We start from the raw sequence: 17,772 nt of genomic DNA, 5'->3' as shown, positions 1-17,772 counted from the left end.
TTGATGATGGTTGGGGCTTGCTGAGGTAAGTGTGGATATGGACCCAGAGGCTAAGGATTCTAAGACTTCCTTCCACCACTACCCCACTTTCTCAGTTTTATTTCCGTTCCTGGTACTAGTGTTGAAAGACCAAAGAACTCCAGTGTTGGCAGGATGCTGAAGAAGCGATCCAGTGTAGGACCCTGTTTCTAGGCAACAGTGAACATTTCAATCATCCAGGCTGGGGAAGCTCATAAGATGACCCAGACTGGAAACTCTGCAATGTGGTTTGGAAGAACTTTTCAGTGTTTTATGCAATGGCTAAAAAGGAGCATAAACTCTATTTAGTGATCAAGAAGCTTCCATAAAGGACATGCCCTGTCTCCAGAAGGCATCTTTAGGAGGCGGTAATAGGTGGTATAACTATTTTTCTGTACTTGACACCAGCCATCTTCTGCTTCCCTGTTGATTGACCCCCAGTCTAGAGGAGGAAAAAATGTTGTTTTCTAACCTAGGTTAGTTTTCTTGGCAGTATGCTCTGAATTTTTAGGGTAATAGGAAATAAAAACACAAATACTGGATGCTTTGACCCATCTGTGGAATTAAGGAGACATTATTTATTTCTGTGCTTAAATGCTAGTCAAGAATATTTATATAATTATTGAAAAATTTTGGACCCTATGATACTTCCCCTTCCAACGAATGATTTTTTCTTTCCTGCTTATAGGTAAACGTGTCTTACCTAGGCCCAACTCATATCTTTCTTAAGGAAGGAAAATACATCTTGGAGTGATCAACCAGCTAAATGTTCTCCTATTTCACATTTTAAGCAGCAGCAACAACAAAAATAATAATCATTACAAGTGTCACTATAGCCTTGACCTTCTCCCTTGCTACCCCCCTTCCCTCCCTGCCCCACCAACAAGCCAGGAGAGTATCATATTAAAGAAAAATGAGAAAGATATCAAAGAAATCCTTTATTCAAACCTAGAAATAAAGATAGGATTTGAGCTTGGAATTAGAATCAAACATAAAGAAATTATTTGGTGCCGATAATACGCCAGGTCTTTCAATAAGAATTTTGTTTACATTTTCTCATTTAATCTTCAAAATAATCCTACAGGGTAGGCACTACTCTCTGTGTCTACAGATAAGGAAATGAGTCCTAATCAAGGGGAAAACAGATTTTAACCCAGCTTTGACCTCCAAAGTCTAAAATGTTCCTCCACCATGCTCCCTCCAAAAATAAAAGTAATTTTTAATTGGTAATCACCAAAGAATAGTTATGTTTCAATAAGTTTCCTTAATTTGGAGAAAAGCCCTAAAATATAAACACATAAGATTGGGGATTTATCTACAGGACTCAACCAAGATTGAATAGGGAAATGTCCAGAGCTATCCTGGCTCTACACTGAAGTACTGACTGTATTTTGAGTTACTTCTTTATAAATAGAAGTAACTTTATAAACATCTTTATAAACATCTGTCCTGATGTTTCCTGGTCTTCCATCCTACCTACCCCGGGCCGGGTGCCCCGAGGGCACCCTCTGAGAGCAGGAACAGAGGACGGAGAACCAACTTACAGGCAAGTTGCCCTTAACCTGTTAAGAGCTTTTTCTAAGCAACTGTGGTGGCCAACGAGAGCCATTTAACAGCAACTTAATAAGACTCGAGATTTTAAGAGGTGCCCGTTAATATTTGCACTAAAATCTGCTGAAGGAAAAGACAAAACTGTCTTTGCGTTATGCGTCAGTAGGCTAGGCAGTTAACCCAAGGCTTTGCCACGCTGCCTCCAGACAGCAGAGGGCGCTAAATGGCATGAAGATTTGCCAGAGGAAGAAGGAAAGAGTATTTAGGGTCTGGACTCAGTAGCCCCGATGCTAGCAACTACTGTTCAAGTTACATTTACTGCCCTTAAAAAGAAGTAATATCAGAATTTAATTCTCAACATCCCCTGCACAACAAAGAACACTTGAAATATGAGATCAAAAATGCTTTAGGGTTTGACATAATTAAATATGCAGCCATTTGTTCTGAGTAATACATTTTATTCCCTGTAGTAAGAGCGGCTGTAAGAGAAATACGAAAGGCATTTTCATGGCCCGGTGATTTACACAGCCCCCCACCCTTAGTCCAGTCCAGAAATTCTATCGCGGATCTGCTTACCAAACAAAGCACCTGGGCTGGAATTTGGAAGATAGGAACCCTCGATAAGAAAGAAAATGTGAAAGAAAATTGCATCATAGTTTTGTAAGCTGTTCTATTAAATTTCCCAGGGGAAAAAAATTGCTCTGAGACTGGCTGTGATTCAGTTCAGCTATTTCCTGATATGCTTCTGGGTTTAGTTTATGTAATAACACTCCATTTCCATAGCATGCCTTTTGTTTAAGGACCTCAGAGCACTTTTAAAATGCATCATCTCCTCATCCTCCTAACATTCTCCAAGAAGTGGGTGGGAAGCAGTAGGTGGGCTCATCTGTCTTTCCTGGATGAGGCACCCAGGGCCCCCGCTCAGGGCTCCAGCCACTGGTCCATACAGCCTCCCATTCAACAGTGCAGTCTGCCCAGCTTCATTTTTAAACCCATGCTTTCCCCCATATAAACCTAAAGGTATTAAACCCCCAGGGATCTTAACACTTCCCAGAGAGGAACATCCATGAAGATCGTATACACAAGAGAGTAAGTTTCCATTCATTCAGAAAGATATATTGAGCACCTAGTGTAGCCAGACACTATTTTAGGCACTGGGCAGGGACAAGAGAGAAACAAACAAAAAAATCCCTGCTCTTTTGGAGCTCACATTCTCATGGAGAGACAAACAATATACACAGAAAGTAAGTGGATTAAATGGTACGCCTGCGGGTGATGATTGCTATGGAGGAACAAAGTAAGGAGAACTGAGAGGAAGGTGATTGGGGGAGGGGTGTCTCTGGCTTCAACAAGAAGGTGACATCATCTGAGCAGAGATGTAAAGCAGTGAGCTAGGAGGTGGCCTGGGGCAGAACCTTCCAGGCAGGAGGAATACTCTGGCAAGGGTAGTGGGATGAGACTTGCCTGGTGTGTCTGAGGAGAAAAGAGGGGGCCAGTGTGGCTGGAGGGGAGCAAACGAGGGGGAAGAGAAGTGGGGCACAGGGTCATGAAGTCAGAGAGGCGCCTGGGGCTGGGAAGGGGCGGGGGGCAGGGACAGGCAGGCCTTAGAGACCACAGGAGGGCTTGAGCTTTTAGGCCAGGGAAGGGAGGAAAATCCAGGAGGGCATGAGCATACAGCCTAGAAGAATGTGTGGGGCTTTATTTTTGATGCCTGTTCTTTTAAAACAAGACGGTTTTGTTTTGATTTTCAAAATATAAAAGCGTAGTGAAATATTGAATACACCTTCTTCTTTTCAAATTATACACGTAAACTAGTTTCCCAGGGGCTGTCTTAACAAAGTACCACAAACTGGTTTGCTCAAAAAAAAGAATAAAAATAGAATTGTTTTTTACGTAAAAATTTATTGTCTCACAATTCCTGAGGCTAAAAAGTCCAAAATCAAGGTGTCAGCAGGTCCATGATCCTTCTAAACCCAGCAGAGGAGTCCTTCCTTGGCTCTCCCTAGCTTCTGGTGGTTGGCTGGTACTCCTTGGTGTTCCTTGGCTTGGAGCTGCAGTCCCGGCTCCCCCAGTCTCTGCCTCTGTCATCACTGGTACTCTCCCTGTGTGGCTCTCTCCTCTTATAAGGACACTGGTCATACTGGGTTAGGGGCCCACCCTACTTCACTATGACCTCATCTTAACATAACTAATTACATTTGCAAGGAGCCTATTTCTAAATAAGGTCACATTTTGAGGTACTGGAGGTTAGAACTTAAACATACCATTTGGGGAGGGGGATATGACTCATCCCAGAACACTACCCATGCCTCCCAACGATTCTTATTGCAACCTCTAGGTTGCCCACCGGCCTACTGAGGATCAGTTCCTGGTATGGTGAATGAAAGCGTAGTTAGTAAGTATCCAGAGTAGAAAACCAGGGTGGAGAATTACAGCAAAGGATTAGCACCTGGTCTCAAGAAGCTTACCCTTCATTCTCAAGACCCAGCCAGGTGTGGACTACTGCAAAAGTCCTGATGTGTTTCTCTTCTGGGTGGGTACTTTGTGGTGTGTGTGTGAGTGTGTATTTATGTTTGTATATGTGACTGCATGAGGATGTATACATGTGTCTGCTTGTGGGTCAATGGGCATCACCATGTGCATCTGTGATAACTCTATGTGTGAGTATATGTGATCATGTACCTGTGGTTGAATGCATTACAATGGGTATAGGTTTGTGTATGCATGTGTATGTCTGTCAGTCTTTATGAGTATGTTTACAGTAATGGCACGAAATCTCTGTTGAAATCCTAGAAGCTATATAGAGCAAACTAAAATAAGAACAGGTATGGATTATCTGGGCCTGTCAGCCCCAAAGGACAGCTTCGACTTTCCAGAACCCCTTGGTAGTTACACTGTCTTCTCACTGAGGAGAGAGCAGCCCTCTTACCTTGCCCCCTTCCCTGAATCTGGAGGGAGAACAGCAAGACCTCTCTAGAAGGCTGGTCCTTCTAAATGCACAGCCCTTGTGATCATGTGAAACAATATGGTAGCAGGAAAAATAGCCGAAGCAGATGTTTCCAGCTTATCAAAAGAATCCAGAAACTTCCCCATCAAGGCTAGCTAATAGGAAAGGGAAAGAGAAGAATGACTGACCTAGGTTAATCAAAGTTCTCATGAAACAAAGAGATGATCAATGAGAAAGTACTTGAGCAAGGGAAAAGCACTATACCAAAGTGGGATATTTTTGAATGTTGGACACCAAATCCTTAGTGAGGTAGCCTAGTAAGGGAAGAAAACAGGGCAACACTCCAAGATGGATGTGGGAAAAAGGATGACATTCTTGAGCTTTTCATAGCAGCACTGACCAGAGTGCAGAAGGCCAGGTGGCCTGGGTGGCCTGTGCCAGCCCCCTTAGCCTCATGATTGGGATCATGGAGAGTTCCTCTATCAGCTTTTAGTTATACAGCAGGAGCCAGAGGGCACTCTAAGGCCTGCGGAGCCAATAAGGTGTTTATAGGCACAATGGAGAGTCAACCCCAGAAGAACATTAACCAACACTTAGGGTAAATTATGCAATAGGCATTGTTCACAAAACTCATTGTTCACAAAACTCAACTGATCCACACAACAACTTATGAGGTCAAGGGATTGGTATTCCCCTTTACAGATGAAGAAACCAACATTCAGAAAGATTAAGTAACTAGCTCAAGGTCAACAGCTAATCAGTAGCAAAGAAACCATTAACGATTGCCAGCCTCCAGAGGTTGGATTCATTGCAAGTTGTCTTTATTACCTTGAATACTGAACCAGGTTACCATTCTTCATTCCTGGCAGCTAGAGAGTGCTAAGTCTTTGCTTTAAAAAATATTCAGCTCTAGATAGTTGCTGTGACTTTGTGTTAAGTTGGGTTGGAAACAACCCAAAGTTACCCAACCCCAAACACACCCCAATATCAGAGCTGGAGAACTTAGAGATGAGTTATGCCCTCTGAGGCAAAGCCGGGAGGATCAGCAGCTTGTTCTGGGCAATTTGACAGGTGTGCTTTGCCTTAGCATCAGTATAGTGATATCCGACAAATCACTTGAACTTCCTGGCCTAACTTTCCTCACATGAGAACTGAGGAGTTTTGGATAGACTGCGTCATGACTGACCCTCTAGGATTCTATTGTATACTAGGAAGATGTGTCATAAAAAAAATCTTAAGGGTACCCTGGTGAGGACCCAGGATTCCTTACAGAGCTCTGTAAACAAAAAACATCAGACAATTGTCAGGCATTATGATAATTTTATGGTTATTATAAAACTAGCCAGGAAGCACTTACCAATTTTACAGGAGCAGCTTGGTTAGGTAAATCTTACAGGAATCTTTGATAATAAAGAATTCTATTTCCCTAGGGGAGTAAAGGAACAACCCAGGAATGCTAACTCCCATGGTCTGACTCAGTGCATCCCAATATTGCAGCCATTAATATAGGACCCACAGACCCTCCCCCTGGCTGAATGGAGCTGAATGTCCCTCCCTTTCTCCTGCCTGCTGATCTCATGACCACTCCCGTCCCCCACAGCCCCTGTCAGTCCAGCTTACACTTTCCAGTTTAGACTCCTGAGCTTATGATCTCAGAGTATGGAGACGGGTTCCCATGTGAGGATTCCAGCCTGGCCAGGAAGGTGAAAACAGGCTCTTCTGCATCTTCTTCCCAAACTGCCATTCCCTCAGATATGGTGAGCTCTACTGGAGGGGAAAAAAAAAAAAAAAAAAGCAAATAAAAGAGGCAGCCTCATCAAAAGAGAGTGAGATTTATGAGATTGGCGCCTGCAGAGGCTCTCCTCCTCTTTCCGTGGAACCATCAATATTCCCTGGGCTGTGCCCTGGAATGTCCAGAGCTGAACTCTGTGTTCTGAAGAGCTCCTGTCACTGCTGTGGCTGGCGCAGACCCCTCCCTCCCTCCCAGACCCCTTCTCTCCTAGCTCTTGTTTACAAGGAGCTACCCCTCTCTGTAAATTAAGCCCTCAGCAGTCTCCCACTCTTAGGGGCCATGTGTTGAGCCCCATGAGCTGACTTGTGGCATTTATTAGCGCGAGAGGGAAAGTGCTTGCCTCATCAGAGAGAGCGGCTGGAGACAGAGCACTTTTCAAAGGCATGTAACTGACCTCTAGCTCAGCTGCTGGGTGCCTGGGTACTGTGAACTCAGATGATTCTCTCTCTCCCTCCCTCCCTCCCTCTCTCTCTCCCTCCCTCACTCCTTCCCTCCCTCCAGCTTCCACCCACTCTTTTCAGTGGAGTCCTGACCTTGCAAGGCCTGAATCCCCCCATCCATCTCCCTACATTGTGTCTCTCTGGTGAACTCAGGCTGGGAGATTAATTGCTGCTATCACCCCTAATCCATCACACTTCCCAAAGATTGTTTTGACATCTAGTTAATTTTTGGCTGATGATTTATCAAATTCTTATTACCGTGCTCTGAAGGGGCTCATTTATTGTGTTGATTCATGGTAATGATAAAGGGGAAGCATTTTGAATTTTAACTACATTTCCCTCATGCTTCTTCTACCCAGTGTAGTAAAAAAAAAAGAAAAGAAAAGAAAAGAAAAGAGGAGGGGGAGCGAACTGTAGCCAGGAAACTCTTAAACAATTCAAAATGTGATAGAAAATGGAAAGAGGAGAAAATTCTTCCATCATGTGAGCAAAAGCCAAAAGTCCAAAAGAAGGTTATGCATACATGTATATATGAGTGCATGTGCACGCTCGTGTGCACATGTGTGCGTATAAATATATATGGATACACATATTATATATAAAGCATTTTTGGCATCTGGGTCTGAACTACCTTTGGAGAAAGCTCATACTCCTAAGGCTCTTAAACATTTACTGCCCTGTAATATTACCTAAATGTCTAGTACCATTTTATTCAAATAGAATTTAATGGTAAATGATTTCAGTCATGTACCAGTAGAAAAGTGAAACGAGTGTCTTTGCCATGCCAGATGGCCATCCACCTTTTAAAAGTGCAGAGAGGTTTTCTTCTACCACTCAGGTAACTCCCCTGACCTCACAAATGTCTCATTTGCCACTCAGCTTTATCTTATAAATCCAGATAGTAGGAAGGAGCCCAAGGCCAATGTCCACCCTTTTCTCAGAATGAGAGGAGCTGGTGTGTCAGGGATCAGGGATCGAGCTGAGGGTGACAGAGAGTCCCATGGGAAAGGCACTCCCAACAGTCACAGGTGTGGCTGGAGAGAATGCAATGAATCGGGACAGAAAGACTAGGAAAGGCCTTGTGGTCACCCACGTGGAGGACAGACTCCAGACCATTCACTTCCAAAAACAAGGACAAGATTTCTGACCAAAGAAAGGGTAGAAACATGAGGGAATAAAGGTGTGGAGCAGCACTTTCCATCCAGAATCTCCAACAGGAAGACTCCAGCAAAAAGATTCCACACAAAGCCTCCCCGGATCTAGAGCAGACTCACCTTTAGTTTTTCTTAGTGCCCAGAACGTATTAGGGATGTGCCCATCCCTTCCTCCCTCCACACACCTCCCAAAGCCTGCCCTGACTCCTTGCCTGGCCTGCCTTCTTTCTGTAAGTGTCACAAACACAGGTCATCACTGTAGGAAGTCAGCACCACCCCAAAATCTTTAACCTAACTGTGCACGTAGCTGGCCTGCCCAGAGCTGTGCAGGAGTTGGTGTTTAAGATGATGTGGTGAGGAGCATCTGGGTGGGTCGGCTGGTTGAGCGCGGATTCTTGATGTTGGCTCAGGTCATAATCTTGGGTTTATGAGATCAAGCCCAGCATTGGGCTCCATGCTCAGTGGGGGGGAGGGAGAGGGTCTGCTGGAGATTCTTGCCCTCTTCCTCTGCCCCTCCCCCATAAAATAAATTAATTAATTAAAAAAAACTTAAGATGATGAGATGAGAAGAAAATACAAACTGACCTCCCTCCACCCTTATAAATAAATTGGGCAGTTTTCTTTCATTGTCCATTTTTTGAAAAGTTAGATAAAATTATTTGTCTTTTAGAAGTAGTAAAATTCATAAAGAAAGTAATCTAGGCCTAGAAATATATTTAATTACATATCTATTTTATATATATGTATATGTATATACATATACATACATATATATGTGAGGAAATAATGGAAATTATTTCAATTTTTGAAGTACTTATTTTGTCATATTTTAATTTATATTTTACCAATTTTATATTCTTTTCCAAACATTTTTCATCTTACCTTAGTTTGTAATATGTTGACTTCCAGTTGCTTAAAATTTTCTTCTAACATTAAAAAAAATGATTTTACTTGTATCTCTTGCTTATATTGTGTGTGTTTGCATCTTCTCTATTTTTCTTGATCACTCTTGCTAGAGATTCATCTACTTTTGTTAACCTTTTACTGGCTCAGTAATGGCACCATCATCCAATTAGCTACTCGTGCTGGAGTCCTCAGCACCATCCCGCCCTCATCTCAGACCTCACATGGGTCCATCTACAAATTATTTGAGATGAGATATAGCCTGTATCTGACTTCTCCTTACCGCCTCCCTTCACTGCCCTAGACAGGCCTCCCCTAGAGCACTGTAACCCCCCCTCCATAGGATCCAACCCCTAGCTCCCTCTGAGAGCCCACCTTGTGCCCCCCCTTACCACCCTCTGGCCACCCTGACCTCCCTGTTAGTCCTCCAACAAGCCAGCAGTTCTCTCTCTCAGAGCTTTTGCCATGGAGGCTCTTCTCTCAGAGAGTAAAATTGGGATTTGGTATTTTAAACCTCAAATTCCATAGTATGCCCCATCTTCCATCTGTCTCAGGAAACCAGTTCAGCTCCTACTTCACAATGAAAATAGAAGTCAAAATAGTCATGATCTAACATGGAGTAGGACAGGGAAAACCCTAAAAGGTGCCATAGCTGGTTGTTGAAGATGGGCAGCTGGTTGTGGGAAGAGATATAGACACATGCTCATGATGGGCACCGCTGATGGGTAGGAGGGGGAGCACACCAAACGTCGCCACTCTCTGCCTTCTCTAAGAGTCTCGTGGTAGGGCAGCCATGATGGCTTTCTGGCTTTCATGATGCTTTCATGATGCTTCTCTGGCTTCCCATGATGCTTCTCTCAAAAACGCTTTACCTGGTAAAAGGCACCAACCACGTATGGAGAATGTGCTCTTGGAGCAACTGCTCTCCCTGTCCTCTCTCCCTTCCCCAGCTAAGACCACCCAGCCACCCCCTACCCCCACCCCCACACATGCCTGACCTAAAGCAATCCCACCTGGGCATAGATCTTTCCCACTTCTGCTCTTTCCCAAGGGAAGTTCACCTCTGTGCTCCTCCCTGTCACCCCCAACACCTCTCCCCATAGGCCCTTTCTCTCATCGGCATTGAACAAGGTCAAGTTGGATGTAGCTTAAGAATGAAAACAGCTCCCTGGTCCCTGTAGCTTCTACCTTCTCTCCCTCCACCCTCTTCACAGCCAGGATTCTCAAAAGAGGTATCTCACTCCTTGTCTGTACCTCTTCACCTCTGTCTCACTTCCCCCATCTACCCCGGTCAGGCTTCCCCTCACACTCCATCTAACTAGCTCCTGCCCAAATCCCAACCACCTTCATTTTCCTGTGTTCTTAGCAACATTTGACATGACCAACCCTGCCGTCTTTCCTGAGATGCACCACCCCAACCTGGCCCCCTTTCTTCAGTGGCCAAGGATGGTATCTTTCAGAGATCTTCTGCTCTCACCCCCTATTAAACCTTGGATGTTTCTCTTCCTTTGGATTCCATGACTCCTCTCTCAGCTTTCTTCTCACCTCTCAGGCTTGTTTATAGTCTCCTCCCCTTCAGCCTACCTTTAGTGACATCCCTTAAATGTAAATGTTCCTCCAAGTTCTGGGATCAATCTTCTCCTCTGTAAAATCTCCATGAGTGATCCCATCTTGGCTCCAGTAGTCATCTATATGATGATGTCTTCTCGGGGGGCAGGGGGGGAGAGGAGAGAAAGAGGTCTCACCTAGACCTTCCTTCTGAATTGCAAACTCTTTCCTGATAGGGGGCTAACAGGTACTTCAAACTCAACATATTAGCATCTGCATCCCACCAACAACCCAAGGCTGGTCCTTCTGATTATATCTCAGTGAGCAACACCACCATTCCACCCAGTGGCCCAAATAAAGCTGGGAACCTCTGCTTATCTTCCTTTTCCTCCTCTTCCCTTGCCACCTACCATTAGTGACCTTAGCATTTCTAAAATAAATGGTTTCCTTTCGGTCCCCAGTGATTTTGCCTCTGTTTTGTCTCTCTAGTCTTTACCATTGCAACACCTTTGTCTACTTTCTGCTTCTGGTTTGTACTTTTTAAAATTCATTCACCACATTGTGGCCATGCTGATCTTTAAAATAATTTTTCTGATTACATAAGTCATATATATTGATTGCAGAAAATGTTAAAACCACAGAAAACCTTGAGATGAAAACTAAAATGGCCCATAATTCTACTTTCTAGAGGTAATCGCTGTTAACATTTCAGTTTATGTACATGTGCATATATATGTATGTTGCACACTTTAAAATAAAATTGAATTAATATATTACACATATTTTGATACTACTCTTCTCCATGAAATAACGTAACATAAAACTTTTGCATGTTAAGTATTTTTTATTTTGCCAGTTTCATAGGTAAAATAAAATACAACTATTTCAATTTGCATTTTCTTGGTGACAAGTTAATTTAAACATAATTTCACAAGTTTATTAGTTATTTGAATATGCTTTCCTTAATGATTACTTCATGGCACTTACATATTTTGCTTTTGATGTTTATTTACTATTGATTTCTTTGTGTATAAAAGTTGCTATGGATATTATGCACATCTCAAATATTTTCCAAAAATTATAACCTTCCTTTTAATTTTATATATTACATTTTAGAAAATTTCTAAATTTAATGTGATGATATCTGTTAACCTTTTCCCTTATAGTTTTTCCCTTGCTTTAATGTTTTAGTATCACTCCTTAATGTTCCCCAAATTTCCATTGAAATTTTTGTTCTAATTACATTAAGGTTATAAATTAATATTCTTTCTACCAGTTGAGGAACATGTCATGTATCCTTACTAATTAAAGTCATCTTTCATATCTTTCAGTAGCTATGAACTTTTCTTCATGTAAATTTTCTGTTTGGTTATTTCCCAGAAATTGAATATACATACTCCTGATGCTATATGAATGGGATTTTTATTAAGATATTTTCTAATAGGGTGTTAGTGTAGAGTAAATATATGAATGATTGTATATTTATTTAGTAACTAGTAATCTTATTAAACACGCTAATGCTAACAGATTTCCAAATCCTTCTTGTAGATTTTCCAGGTTATGAAGAATATAATCTATTTATTACATCATTTTTCTTCTCTTTCCAATATTTTATCTTCATATTTTCTTGTCCTATTTCTGGGACTCTCAGAATACTATTAAATGATAATGCTGGGAGCCAGTATGTTTCATTGTCCTAGACTTATACCAGACCGTCCATAATATTTTATTATTTAAATATAATTATGGCTTTTTATTTAGTATACCTGTCATTCATCATGTTAAAGTACTTCATACATCAAGTGTAGTAAGAATTGTGTTTGTAATTAATCAGGAATGAAAATTAAATTATAAAATCTTTTAGGGCATCCTAAAATATTTAAAATAGATTAATGCCAATGTATCTTTGCATCTCTAAAATAATCCTTTCTTAGCCATCCATAATCATACTTCAGCATTCTGTTGGATACAATTTGCTCATATTTGAAGGATTTTTGCACTTATACTCCAAAATAAAATTGATCTATGGCTTTTATATCTAAAGTATTGACTGTCATGTTGGGTTCAACGTTATGACAGCTGGTCAACTGAGAAGATTTCCCTCTTTTCCTGTGCTCCTGAAATGGGCTTAGATAGCATAAGAAGTATTTCCTCCTTGGATATTTTCTCATAAAATACTTTGGGGAGATAACTCTTTTATTGATTTTTCAAGTGCATCCATACTTATTGGTTACTTTCTAAATAGTCTGTAATTGTAGGTTCTATTTGCTTTTTATTTAATTCTAAACAAAAGTTGTTTTTCCTTTTCTTCTAATGTCCAAGTGATTGATTGTTTATGTATACACTTTTATTATAATTTTTATTTTTGCATCATGATCAGACAGTGGGGCCTGTAAAATTTCTAGTCTTTGAAATTTATTGAAGATTTCTCTGTAGCCAGGAGTAGGATTAATTTTCATAAACATAGCATGGATGTTTCAAAAGAAGATGTATTTCTATTTAGAGAGTACATGATTCTGTATACATTAAGAGATATGATATTAGATCCAATGTCATTATTTACTCAAATTTTGTTGAACGTGCATGCTGGATCATAGGCAACACCCTTTCTAGTACCTGGCACAACTATGTGTTTTTCCGATTTTTTAAAAAATTTGGATTGGTCATTTTCACAGGATTCTAAGAGGCAGAATTAGATATCCATAATCACAACTCCATTTTACCCAGAAGTTCCCAGGTAAATTTTTCTGAAATACAAATATCATAACACCTTTTTATCTAAATATTTTTTTTTAAATATTCCGTTTCCACTCTCCACTCCCCATCCCCTGTTGTCCTTGGGATAAAGCACAGACTCCAGAAATTGACCAATAAAACCCTTCAAGTTCTGCATCTTGCTTGCCTTTCCCTTCTCCTATCTTACCACTCCTCACAGATTAATCAGTTCATCAGTCATGGTGAAACTGTTGGCTTTTCTCTCTTCTTTGTTTCAGGGGTTTTGTACCTGCTATTCACAAAGCCCAGAACATATTCCCCACCCCCTGTGTTTACTTACTTAGATTCTACTTACCCTTTAGGACTCAGCTTAAACACCACTTCCCACCCTAGGCCTGAGATAAAGCTTCCATATCTCCCTCTGTATTCTAACTTGTCCTTTGTTGCTCTGGCTCATATTTATCTTGTAATTGCCTCTTTTTCTAATTAGGCTGTGCCCGAAGATTGGGTGACTTGTTCAGTGCCCAGGGTAGTGCCTCTCACAAAATCAATACTCCACAGAACTGTGGACAGGGTCGGGGCTACTAAATTAGTTCCAGTCTCACTGTTTGTGAGTCTGTGCTTATTACTAAGGACTGGGCAGAACTGAGCTTTCAGGTTGAATGCTTTGTAAAAATAATAATTGTAACTGACATTTTTGAGTACTTACTACATTTCAGGCACCAAACATAAATGTTATTATTTAGTGTCAGCTTTGTGAGTGTGTGACCAGTGCAGTTGCACAGGACACCATGCTCAGTAGGGGGCCCCATGTTTGTAATGCTCTGTGGGAACACCTTGAAATTTGTCTCCTAAGTTAAGTCTGACAGGACAATGGAGCATGGACTGGCGGTTGTTTGGAGTCTTAGCTCATGCATGGTCACACCTCCTTCTGCTCCCACACCTCCCCAGGATGGGTTCTCAGCCACCTGTTCCCACCCCTACCCAGGGAATGTTGTCATATTCTGCACCTGGGTGGCATCCTGAGAAACGGGAGGGTTGGAGTCAAGCATCTGAACCCTGCATGTCAAGTCATGGGTCAGGGCAGCGGGCACCTGTGGGGGTTTGCGTTTTGCCCCACAAGAATCCCTGTTGTCCTAGGGACAGCAACATTAAATGTCTAATAAAAAAAAAAAAAAGACATGACAGGTTGATAGACAATGGAAGAAAAAAAAGAGCTTTTATTCCTGTACATTGTTGTTGTTGTTGTTGTTTCAAAAAGTGGTCTTGCTTTTTCATTTTGCACAGGGGCCCTGCGAATTATGTAGCCAGCTATGATGTTATTTTTCTTATTTCAAAGATAAGGCAAGCAGAGCCACTGCTAGTCTTATATGGTGATTCTGTGAAAATGAGAAAGACATCTTCTCTGGGCAGACCAATTATAATACACCATTTTTCTATGGCTTCACAAACAGGATACCTTTATGTAAGGCACAAAACATACAATCATCTATCTGCAATGACCCTGAGGAAAATAGGGGATAAAACCTACCCAAAGTAACAGGGCTCCTAGAAAGTGCATCAGTATTCAAACCCATGCATTCTGGCCTCAGCATCTGTGTTCCAAACTAATATACTAGTTTCCCAATTTTGCCTGATGAAAAAATATTTATCTAAGGTATCTTTGAAGATTCAAATTTCAAGGCTTTACCTAATACCCTAGAAATCAGAATATCCAGAAGAGAGGTCTGGAAAGCAAGCCGTATTTTTAAACAAGGGCCACAGGTTATTCTTATTATCTTAGAAGCTAGAGAAATACTGTGATACTATACAAATTCTGTAACAACTGACTCTTTAATTTGCAAAGGACACAAGAAGAAAGTAAATAGATTCTGACTGGCAGAAATGTGATAGAGAAAAATCCCAGCCAGTAGCAAAATTATGTTCAAATGGACAGCAAGTTTTGTTACTATTAATGTTATTTTTAATGTACCCTATATTTATTCTTGACAAAATCCCATCCTTATATCCTTAACAACAATTTTGCTCCAAATGGAAAGGAATTAGAAAGGATGAGAGAGCTTCTCTTTCAGTCCATAAATGAAATTGGTCCTATCACCATAAAATACTAGAAAACTGGACAAAGTAAGTGAAATAACTATTTTCAGACAAAGTAAAATGGGTAGTGTTGGACTGTGAATTCTAAAAGAAAAACACTTGAGATGAGCCATATACTCATCCTGGCATTTTTCACTAAGGCATTTATCAGACCCTCACCAAGGAAACCTAAGCAGAATAGCAGAATGCTGAGCTGAGGCGATCAAGACTGGAATTCAGAGGGACTGAGGTAGCTTGCATTTATGAGGAAGAGTACCAAGAAATTACAAAGAAATCAACATAGGGGAACCAAGGGGTCTTTGGCTGATTCTAAATTGTGCACATGTGATGTGAGTATTTATAAGGCAAGGCAAAGAACAACTACCTGCAAAACAAAATCTGAACAATTACTGAACATTGGAAAGAGTCAAGACGTGTTTGAGTTATAATCAACCAGAATAAAAGAGGCTTCATTGAACACCTAGAAGATTCAGTAAAGATGTCAGGTGATTACTTACAGGTAGGATTACACTAGCCCTAGGATAAAGCCTGCTTTAGACATGCTGTAAAATATAGAGAGATAAATATATATAGATACAGATATGATATAGATAAAATAAGAAAGTCTTGAAAGGAGCAAAATGATCTATAAGTAAAATTAACTGCCTGTTAAAACAAAACTCAGCATTCATTAAAAGAAAACAAATACAGGCATTAAATAATACAATAAATCCAATGTCTAGCACTTGATCAAAATTACTAGACAAAGAAAGAAAATGTGACCCATGATAATGAGAAAAATTAATTCACTGAATGTTACAAATCAACAGAAGCATACCTAAAAATGATAGAGACAATTGCTTGAAGACAACTATTAGAAATATGTTTAAGGATTTAAAGGAAAACATGAACATAATGAGGAATAAAATGGAGACTATAAATGATCCCAACGGAAATTCCAATATCAAAAATACAATATCTGAAATTTAGAATTCACTGGAATTGAACCAGATTAGGCACTAAAGAATAAAAGATAAGTACATTTAAAGACATAGCAATAAAGACTATCAAAACTGAAGCATTTAGAAAAAAACATGGAAAAAATGTTATTAGAGCTTTAGTGTCTTTGAAAAGATATCAAGTGGCCTATATATGTGTGCTTGGATTTCCAGAAGAGATGGGAGAAGCAAAAAAAAAAAAAAAAGTTTAAAGAAATAATGACCAAATAACCTCTACATTTTATGAAAAAGAAAACCCAACAGATCAAAGTTTCTCAAGAAATCCCAAGGAGAACGAATACAAAGAAAGCCATACCCACGTATATGATTAAAGATGCTGGAAAGTGTTTAAGAGAAAATTCTTTAAAATAACCAAAGAAATTAGGAGGGAATAAAGATAAGAATATCAACAGATTTCTTATGAGAATCAATGCAAGCCAGAATGATATTTAATAAGGCAAACAAAACCAAAAACAAAATAAATAAACAAACAAAACTGGTCAATCTAGAAATCTTTGTTCAATGAAAATATACTTTAAAAATGAAGGTAAAATTATAGACTAACAAAAGCTAATTCCTTATCAGAAGAATTACACTACAAAAAATATTAAAGGTAATTCCAGGTAGAAATTCATATTTAAACAAAAGAATGCAATTTTCCAGAAATTGTAAATATGTGGGTAAATATGAAAGATAGTTCCTCACTATATATTCTTCAAAGATAATTGTTCAAAATTATAAAATAACAACACTGTGCTATTTATAACATATAAAGAGGTAAAATATATGACAAAAATAACACAAAGAACAGGAGAGTGTAAAATGGGAGTATATTATTTTTGGTAACAGCTTTATTGAGATATAATTTACATAACATACAATTTCACTCATTTGAAATATACAATTCAATCCTTCTTAGTATATGCATAGAGTTATGTAAACTCTACCACAATCAATTTTTTTAAAATTTTTATTACCTTAAAAAGAAACCACATACCCTTTAGTTATCCTCCTCCCTTAACCCTGCCCTAAGCAACCACTAATCTACTTTCTGTCCCCATAGATTTCCTTATTGTGGACTTTCATAGGAGTCAAACCATATAGTATATTGCCTGTTTTGAGTATCTTCTTTTACTTAGCACAATGTTTTTAAGATTTATTCATGATGTAGCATGTATCAGTACTTCATTTATTTTTATTGCCAAATAATATTTCCTTGTTTGGATATACCACATTTCAATTATCCATTCATCAGTTGATGGCAATTTGGCTTGCTTTTGCTTTTTCACTAATAATACTGCTATGAACATTTTGTGTAATTTTATATGCAAACATATGTTTTCAATTATTTTGGCTATATAAGAATTGATACAACATGTGCTAATTCTATGTTTGTCCTTTTGGGGAACTGCCAGACTACTTTCCAAAGCAATTGCACCATTTTACTTTCCTGCCAAGAACCTATGAGAGTTCCAATGACTCCATATCCTCATGAAATCTTGTTATTGTCTGTCTTCTTAATTTTAGCCTTCCTGGTAGGTGTGAAGTGGTGTCTCATTGTAGTTTTGACTTGAATTTCTCTGATGACTAATTGTGTTGAACATCTTTTAATGTACTTATTGGTCATTTG

General features: G+C 39.8%; 1 long non-coding RNA gene across 3 annotated transcripts in view; it reads right to left on the bottom strand.

The window, feature by feature from the left end:
- LOC113924879 overlaps positions 1–8,078 on the bottom strand; it is a 76,237-nt gene extending 68,159 nt beyond the window's left edge. For all 3 annotated transcript variants that reach the window (XR_003520834.1, XR_003520836.1, XR_003520835.1), the window contains exons 1-2: positions 8,023–8,078; positions 6,137–6,283 (exon numbers count right to left, since the gene is read on the bottom strand). This is a non-coding gene — a long non-coding RNA (uncharacterized LOC113924879). The remainder of the gene's footprint in view (positions 1–6,136; positions 6,284–8,022) is intronic.
- Positions 8,079–17,772: the final 9,694 nt, after the last annotated feature.

This window comes from Zalophus californianus, chromosome 2, assembly GCF_009762305.2.
Source record: "Zalophus californianus isolate mZalCal1 chromosome 2, mZalCal1.pri.v2, whole genome shotgun sequence".
NCBI classification, from domain to species: domain Eukaryota; kingdom Metazoa; phylum Chordata; class Mammalia; order Carnivora; family Otariidae; genus Zalophus; species Zalophus californianus.
Note: the sequence above shows the minus strand (reverse complement) of the source record. Positions and strands in the feature narration are given on the sequence as shown.